This window comes from Macadamia integrifolia, unplaced genomic scaffold, assembly GCF_013358625.1.
Source record: "Macadamia integrifolia cultivar HAES 741 unplaced genomic scaffold, SCU_Mint_v3 scaffold1205, whole genome shotgun sequence".
NCBI classification, from domain to species: domain Eukaryota; kingdom Viridiplantae; phylum Streptophyta; class Magnoliopsida; order Proteales; family Proteaceae; genus Macadamia; species Macadamia integrifolia.
The window spans coordinates 148,344-157,934 of record NW_024868119.1 but is presented as its reverse complement, the minus strand read 5'-3'; the positions used below and the strand labels follow the sequence as shown (position 1 = coordinate 157,934).

Sequence of the window (9,591 nt, the reverse complement as noted above, 5' to 3'; positions counted from 1 at the left end):
GAGAAAGCATGTAATGGTTTGGAAGAAAATGGGTTTTTATTTTTTAGAGTTCAAGGGTAAAAGGGACATTTCTTACTTTCAATTAACGATGTTATAAATTAGGGGTGTGGTAGACATTATTTTCATTTTTAGGTGTTGCTCCAGGTTATTTTCAATTTTAGGTGTGGTACCAAATAATTTCCATAATATATTCTAAAAGAAATCTAAGCAATTCTATTCGTCAATCCCATTACAGTTTTGATACAACAATTGAGCAAAAAATACCACAAATATTCTAAAAATGTGAGCAGCCTCCAAATTTTTTTCACCTTATTGTAGGTTTAAACTGCTTGAGGTTGCTAAATGTTATATGTTTTTCAAGTGTTCTTATTCCACTTTGTATTCTTTCTCTTGCTCTCCCAAAAACTTGAGAGTTGTAGAAAAAATAAAATAAAATAAAATTTAAGAAAAATATTTTGTATAATCAGAGTTCAAATTTCGAACTAGAAGAAAAAACAGATAACAACTGTGGGTAAGAAATTAGGCGAAGAAATTTTTTGGTTAAAATTCTAGGTTTAGAGAAAGTTATTTTTCCACCGTGGATGAAGGAAAACCCATGAACTTCCTATTATAAATACTCTCCCTTATAGGATGAAAGTTCAAAAATAGTCATATCCTCATTATGATTCTCATTCTTCAACTCACCTTGTCTACCAAACAAAGAAAAAAAAAAAATCAAAAATCAAATCATCTCACCCTATTAATACCCACTGTGGAACCACCACCTGCGTTAAGATATAAGTTTTCAAAGTTTCAAGTCTTGCATGTGGTTCTATGATGTTTTTAGTGACAACCCTTTCTATATTATAGTGAAAGAGAATTTCGGCAAATCGACGCTCCTTAGTTGTGCAATCCTGAATTTAGATATAGAGGACGATGAAATGATGCCCCCACCCGTATAAAACCCCGAAGAACCTACCTCTGTTAATGCCCATGTATGGCCCCATGTTGGTATAAAGGCCACCGCATGACTATGGAACGTTCTTTTGCCGTTCTAATTTATCTTGTAAATCAAGGGGTATTTATGTAATTTCACTTGAACTCTCCATGAAACCCTAAAAGCCTTGTACGGTATCTCTTTTGGGAGGAAACCCTAGCTGCCGCTACACGCGGCGTGTAACTCGAATCCACCTAATATATAATGTTCTTTTGAGTTCTGAAGATGAACAGAGCAGAGAAACAAGGGAGATGGCAAGGGAGATGGATCACTGGGAGTTTTGGGATTGGGATGGTTGGCAAGAAGATAGGAATGTCTGTTGTTTCTCTTCATAGAATCCTTTTAAATCTTCTTGCCCAACCCTCCCATTCCCATGATTTCCAGGTTTTCTTCTCTTACCTCTTCTTTCAATACTCTAAATTCCCCATCTTCAAGAAATAAAGGAAGCGTAAGTAAGCAGCAATCATAGAAATTCTGGAATTTGCTGGGATGGAGGGCTGGGAAAGTGGAGGAAAATAAAAATGGAATCTTCAATCTTCCCCAGACCCCCCATACCAACAATTTCTAGTTTTTCCTGCCTTTCCCTCTTTTTCTACGTCCTTCGCTCCTCAAGTAGTGATGGGTTCTCCATCTAGATCCAAATTCAGGTAATTCTATACTCTAATTTTGTCTTCCCCTATGATCTAACTTCTTTAATTTCTGAGATCTAAGTTTTCAGGGTTGTTTTTCTTCACCCAAGAAGCAGAGGAAGCAGAACTGGGTCTGACCAAAAGTTATCTGAAGGGATTCCCTTGGATCACAGATCTCATTCCAGGACAGAATCCTTTTAACCGGTCAGCATCAGCTAGAGATCATGCCAACTGGGTTGTTCTAGGTTCTACAAGAGAACAAGTAACACAAGAAAAATGGAAACTGGGTTCTGATCAGATCAAAAATATGTGTGACTATGTAGACATTTTTGGTGGGAGGATTTCTTCGTGTTTCTAGTAGTTTCAGTATTTCGTGTCGTTTACAGAGTTTTTGCAGTCCTGTAATGGGGTTAGTTGTAAGACTCTTTTCTTTTCTTTTCCTCCTCAAGTTAACAAGAAATTAATGGTCTTGTCTATAATGGTCCTGTTAACTATGATGTCATGAAGGAGCATTGGTACAGCTGCAGCGTCCTACTGCAAATGTTATGAGGTACAGAGTTAGGTTCATGAAACTGTGGCAATCAGGAATTCAAGACTAAGGAAAGGAAACAAAGTCAAAAGTAGAAGAAGTCAGTAATTATTGAACTCTGTAAATAACAGACATGATTAAAGTAAAAATAGACGGTGATTAGGGGTCTAGAAGACAGGGCAGTGAACAAGGAATCTTGGGTTCAAGTCTAGTTAAAACCCCTTTCTCTTGGTTTTCAAATAAATCGTCATGGACTCACCAACCTTCCAGGCGGCTAGGTAGGAATGTAAATGGAGAGTGGAAATCTAAATCCCTATCCCTCAAATTTGGTCAAAGGATATTGGGTATCTCGATTAAAATTCACAGTATTTAAAAAATATTTATTGAGTATAATTAAATATTTAATTAATGACTTTGAGAATTCTTAAAATTTATATAGATTTTAGAGAATGAGGACAAGAGTTAAAACAACTTAAAAATATGAATTAAGAGTAAATTATATTCATTAAGGTCCAGCCGCTTCTTTATGAGAATGCATCACAAAGATTTTAATGGATAAATGTTTCTAGTCTTCTCATATCTCTATTCATATAATTATCATGTTTTAAAAAATGTAGATTCTGAAACATAATTGAGAGAGTACATACATAGATACATTGAACATGATCACATGGAAATCTTGATTGGACTAATGTCAATTGTTTGAAAAAGAGGTTTCAAAATTGTTAGTTTTTTTTTGGTCCTTAAACCCTGTTGCAATGTCTTTATTGTTACAATTGAACATTATGAACATTGATGCACCAATTGATGTTTACTTGAATATATTGATGTATTGGATTTATGGTGTTTGACTATGAATGAAGGAGATGCTTAACAATAAATTCATTTTCCTTAGGGAAAATATCAAAAAGAAAAATAATCTAGACATAATTATAATGGATTTTAGGGTTAGGGTTTCAAAGTAGAGTGATCCATTATAGCTTGGAATTCTTCCTAGGGATGGAGAGGTCTCATCTACGGCTGGTCCGCATGTTTCTATGACCACTATACATGAAGCATAATTGGACGAAATTTGGATTCGGTGGCACTTTTTATAAATTGTTCACAAAAGATTTTGAAAATATAATTATAATTAATATTTATTTTTTTAGATACATTGGTGTTCCAATCAACGATTTCAGACTAGGATGATGATAATGATTATTTCCGAGTCTAATTTCTTCTACTGATATTATTAAGTAGAGATACCTAAGTGATTAACTAATATATTTGGGAGATGTGTTTATTGATAAATATTTTAATAGTAAAATTAATAATATATTATTTTATAATAAATTTTAGGATAGATAGATACCAATAGGATCCACCTCTTTCCTAATTTAGCGACCTTAGGACTCTATAGGAGCATTATCTTCAATAAAATTATTGTATGAATATAAACTATTGATAAAGATAAATAATTGTTAGATCAAACACCAAGAAATACGAGAAATAAAGAGATAATAGATCTGCACGGTATAGAGATTTAACGAGGTTCACACACCTGGGTGGTGTGCTACGTCTTCGGGCGAAGAAGAAGATGTTTCACTATGCAGGAGAGAGATTACACCCAAGCAGCGGTGAGAAAACTCATCCTGAAACCCTACCTCAAAAAACCCTCAAAATAGAATGACTTTCTCAATAAACAACAGTACTTTATATATACTCCAAGTTGCGGGTTGACCCATTGGGTCATGGTAGATCAGATCGAATCATCACAAATCTTAGAAAACTTTCCATTCGGGTTGCCATCAAAAATACGTCGAAGCTGGTCAATCTTTAAAACGGGTCAATAATTCGAAACAAACTTAATAATAATAATTGTAGCTAGGAGGGATTGAGTCACTTTAGGAATACATATTTGGGATTCTAACAAATAAGGAGAAGGAGAGAAGAGGAGAGGAGGGCTGTACAGTTTTAGCATTCAGCCGTCTCCCCTCTCTCATAGCCAATGATCTCTTTCCCCTCCCTATCGTTTTTTGTTGCTCCATCTCCTCTTCCAGCCCTTGGGTGCTCTTATGGTTATTATTAACTCTCTATAGCAAGCCCTATATATCTATTTTCTTATCCATAATTGTGAGACTAGGGTTTATGATTCAAAGAGTGAGTGAGTCAAGGATATTGTCTCTGTGTCTGTGCCATTGTTATCGATAAAAAGTGTTGCTAGGGTTCCCATCCATTGTTTGTAGTGAAAGAGCTAAGTTCTTTAAGAGACATTGCATTTGTAGTGTTGAAGGTCACTTTTCTTCCATTTTTTGATTAATTTTTTTTCCTACCAAAAAATATATATATATATATATTAAATTTTTGAATACCTTATGTGAGACATGACTATAGGGCTACTATGATTAGAGAGTTAGACTTAATTAGCTTAAAACATGACTAATGAGTGATTTCAAAGAATTGATTGTGATGTATTAAATTAGCCCTAAGAAGGAGGCTGCGCACACATTTTTAACAAATTCATAAGATAAGCAAGCATGTCACAATTCATTTTAAAACATAGTTGTGTACATAAATATGCCTTGAACATAAAGTTCAACTTATGGCACTCTTCACCAGGGTTCTAAGTATCTGAATTGGATGGTACTTGGTCATCTTGAATTGATTATTGATATCGAATCAAAGGTGGCCAAATAAAAAAATCGATTTTAATAAAAAGTAAAGATAAAAACTGATTAATCTTTGTCTATACAGACCGATTTGATTTGACATCATATCAATATTCACAAAAAATACTTATTCAATTCCTGAGATTTAATTGTTGCCATAGTATAGATTCTTGTTCAACTACCCAAGAACCTGAATTCCTAACCCAAACCAATATGAAACCAACACCTTAAAGGAAAAAAAAAAAAATGGCACCAACCCTACAACCCATGGTCTTTTTCTCTCGTTTTATTGGGTAGGAAAATAATCATTAATTGAAGCGTGAAAAACTCAAGGTGTTAGATTTACATAGCCACAACAACCAAGGAATGAAATTGGCCATTTAGTCCTATAGGCAGAGGAATATCTGACTCCTCTCCATGGAGTCTGAGGACAACAGCGTGATCCCACAACTGAGAGGACCCGGGCGTATATCTTGAGATCGTCCGAATAATATGAGTGCTTTTTGATCTGAACTCTATAAAACAGAATCCTACCCTAAGACAACCGGACAAAATAAGATGCAACATGAGTAATATCCGGTCCCTTCCACTGAAACGATTAAAAAGAAAAAAAAAAGGGAAAAGAAGATAAAGCACCCCCCAGTGACTTGTGAGGATCAAAATTGCCACTTGCTTTAAAACGGTACCACCTGGAAGAGGGAAAAAACAAAAAAAGAAATAAGGGCAAAGTGGAAAAAGCAGCGAAGTCTTTAAACCCATTGTGACGCAATGAATTTATTTGAAATTTCTCCACTTATTGATCAGGTCAAAAATACCCTTCCTCATGCTAGCGCAGAAGGTTAGGTGTCTAGTGCCCTTGGAATAAATTTTTATTCCATGTCCATGTAGTTTGTGTAATTTTAGTCCATGGAACCTTTTAGTGAAACCCTAGCTGCTTGCTACTCCACTCCTATATAATGTTCTTTTCTGGTGGGTGAGGTAACAAGGATTGGTGTGGCCTTTCTATTTCATGATTGGTTACAGAGATGGGAAGAAGAGGGCAAGGGAGAGGAGTTACAGGAAACTATGGGGATGGGATGGTTGGGAAGAAGACAATTGTTCCTTTTGTTTTCACTTTCTGAAAGAGTGTGGAAACCTTAAATCTTCTTTCCGAGCCCTCCCATTCCTGTGATTTCCGGATTTTCCTCCTTTTCTCCTCCTTTCAACAGACTTATATCTGAGAAGTGTAAGAAGAAATCATCTAAGAAGGCAAGGGAGATGTAAACTACAGTAACTCTTTTGATGGGTGGGGGGATCTCAAGGAGACGAAGAAAGAGAATCTCTCTTTCTCTCTCTCTCTCTCTCTCTCACACACACACACACACATACGCACACAGAGGAATCCCAGTCTTCTAAGTTATGCTTTCTTACATTTACAGAGAAAGTCAGGCGTTCCAAAATCATTTTTGCTACTTTTCCATTTTGTTTTGGAACACCTGACTCTTGCTGTTAATGGGGTTTATTATTTATATATTATGAAGGGGAGGGATAGGGTATTGTTCTAAGAGGTTGAAAGGGCTGGAAACTCTGTTTTTTCTACTGGTCAGGGTAAGTAAGAATCTGTTGATTGGGTATTCTCAGTTTTGAGTTTTATGGGTTTGTTTATTATATCTGTTCATTAGTTCTAACCCTTGAACACAGGTAACAAAAACTTGAAGATAATCAAGAATGGATCTCTTAGATTTTTAAGTTCTTGGTTTCAATGAAGTGGGTTTCTGTGATAATCTTGTTATTTTGGAGCTTGGACTGATAATTGAGTGGAAAATGTGGTGAAAAGGAACAGGTGAACAGAAGAGGAGTTGCAAGGATGGATGGATAGGGAGGTACATGATGTGTTGCGATCTTAGTTGAGCCCTATCATTTTCTGAAGGAAGAGACCTATTCTATCATGTGTTAAGTCTAATATTTTTTTTGTGCAAAGATCAATTTATGTTAGTCTTATTGACAGATTACCATTATGTGGCTCCACGATCTTTGTTTGTATCAGAGAGACAGAGCCTATTGGCTGTGTACACTGTACGCATACTTATCATTACAAAATTTCCATCATACAAATGAAAGATAATAAAACTCTCAAAATGCTAATAAGCTTTTGTTTTGTTTCTTTTCTATTTGGTTTATATATTAATAGGGAAAGCTCCTGTGCTGCTCTCAATTTTTTCAAATCTCCTCTACTATGATCACCTATTGTGTTTTAGATGGAAAAAAAATCTCCTAGTTTTGATGCGATCTAGATCGCAGAAGGCGACACGAGGTGAAGCTGATGTGAACAGGCTCGGATGAAGAGGGAGGAATATGACCAGAAAGAATCGGTTTTAGCTGAACAATTCAAATCGGTCTGCAACGAACCAGATCGAGCGGATTAATTGCCCTAACATATTGTTTTTGAAATGGAAAACAGAGCGCTTGCTCACTTGTCTTTCTCGCCCGAAAACTCTCTCCTCTCTCTCAGTTCTCAGATTTAGCCTCTCTTCAATAGCCCATGTCAGCAATCACCCCTAGCACCCAACCCAGATTTTTTTTTTCCTTCTCTGGTTCTAATTTTCCAATATTGATCTTAAGCAAACGTGAAACACCCAGAAGGGACACCAATTCTACCATTAAAATAGAAAAAATTACATTTTTATGGTAGTAATTGCACTTCTTAGTCAATTATTTGTAGAGAGAAGGGATTCGTATTCCAAAAAGTGCCGACGTACACAAATGTTTTCAATTAGTTCGAATGGCCAAAGGGGAACTGAGAGCAGGAGCAGGAGCAGGAGCAGGAATACATTGAAATCAAAAAAGGAGATGGAGCATGATCCTTATGGTTTCAACCCATGGCGTACTTTGTCTGTCTTGCACATTTGAGCGATCTCAGGAACCAGAGGGTCATCAGGGTTTGGGTCGTATGGAAAGCAAAACCTGAATGAGGATAGGCCGAGCGTAGAAGAGAGAGCTTAGATATGAGAACTCTGAGAGAGGAGAGAGCATCGGGTGAGGCGGCGATATCCACCGAGAGCCACCACCACCAACGAGAGACAAGTGAACGCTCTGTTTCAGATTTCAAAAATGTCATATTAGGGCAAGTGGTCGGTTCGATCTGGGTTCGTGGCAGTCCGGTTTGAGTGGTTAAGCTAAAACCTGTTTTTTATGGTCATGTTTCTCTCTCTTCATCTTAGGCTCCGTTTGGTATCGTTCTAAAAAAACATTTTTGGAGTTTTTTCGTTCCAATGAATCTTCTGTTTGGTGCACTTATGGTCCGTTTCAGTTTTTTAGAACAAAAAGTGAAAAAAAAAATTGAAAAAATGAGATTGGATTTTGGAGTTCCGTCTTCCTAGTTTCGTTCCATTTTACAAAAAAAAAAAAAAGTTTCTGATAAAAATCTGAAATTTTGAAATACCATTTTTTCGTTTAAAAACTGCATTTTGACACAGAAACTGAAATTTTCGTTTTTGACACGAAACGGCGTTTCTGGAACAGAAATGATACCAAACGGACTCTTAGTCGTTCATGTTGTCCATGCCTTGTGTCGTCTGCATTTAAAATAACAGAAGAATAACATGATAAAGAATAACAGAGGATTTGGATCCATAGAGGGACTTGAACCACTCAAGATCAAGCGATGGTTGATTCTGTGTATTAAAAATTTGATTCTAACAATTGAATGATTGAGGGTATATGATTGAGATCCATTACCTAATATTAATGAAAAAACATTAATCTGGCAGACATTGAAATCTTATGCTCTTTATATATAATTGGTTGTTTCAGTTCAAAATCCAAAGTGTCCATTTAAAGAATGGCAGAGTCCTAATAAAAGGTTTTCGGGGAACCATCAACAAAGGATAGGGATTTTCACCTTTCATAATAGGCGGGGCAGTTTCTTGTATCTTACAGGAGATACGTTTGCTTTTTAGGCTTTTTTTTCCCTTAAAACACAGAATGATTTTTTAAGTCCTCAGGCCCTGGGCCTACAACAGGCCATACCCATCTTGGGTAAGATCATTTGCTACCCAACCCCATGTCTTGTTGGTCTCGTTTATGATCTCAAAAACCCGAACTCAGCTAAGTTAATTTTAGTAGAGCCTATTGCCTTAATAAAATCCCATTGGGGTTTTTGTGATTTTAGAGACTTAACTATAGGAGAACAAAGAAAATAGAACTTTCCCCTCAATCTAGATTTTTGGTCTTAAAAATACATTGAACTGTATTGGGAAGTCAATTATATGAGTTATTAAGTTTTAATAATAGGGATTTTATCCCATTAGTGTGGCTCACATAACCAAATCCGCCAGTGTCCCATGGAATTGTTTTTTTTTTCATAACTTGGTTTCTAATTAGTGTTCATTTTCTTAATAATTAAGTTAATTGAGGGAAATGGAGTCCCAAATCTAATTAGCTCTCCTTAATGGGAGAATGCATTATTTATTAATAAATATAGGTTTTTGGTCCTCTCTCTCTTTATCTTTTATGAATGAAACAAAGAAGTTTACATATATATAAAGAGAGAGGACTTCTTGTAATGTTTTGATCCTATACCAAGCCACGTTATTGTCTACTTTGGTCTATGGTTTTATGACTTTAAACTGCGTTGTGATTATGGAAGAGATGCTAGAAGTTAATTAGTCTAGTTTTTTTCCTTTAGCCAATGTAGGACTAAAGAGATACCCTCTTCTACTCCTCTCTCATTTTTTGCTCAATCTTTGGGTTCATCGGATCTTAACCATTTTTAAGGTGCGACAGTTCCATTGCCAGCAGCCATTTGAGATTTGTAGAGATAATGCT

The 9,591-nt window shown here is 36.0% G+C and overlaps 2 long non-coding RNA genes across 2 annotated transcripts; both read left to right on the top strand.

Annotated features, from left to right (window-relative positions):
* The first annotated feature begins 1,165 nt into the window (after nucleotides 1-1,165).
* LOC122063132 lies at nucleotides 1,166-2,084 on the top strand. Its single transcript, XR_006135209.1, has 2 exons — nucleotides 1,166-1,623; nucleotides 1,695-2,084. It is a non-coding gene; the product is annotated as an uncharacterized LOC122063132 (long non-coding RNA).
* A 3,429-nt stretch (nucleotides 2,085-5,513) lies between these two features.
* On the top strand, nucleotides 5,514-6,912 carry LOC122063130. Its single transcript, XR_006135208.1, has 2 exons — nucleotides 5,514-6,372; nucleotides 6,466-6,912. It is a non-coding gene; the product is annotated as an uncharacterized LOC122063130 (long non-coding RNA).
* The last annotated feature ends 2,679 nt before the right edge of the window (nucleotides 6,913-9,591 follow it).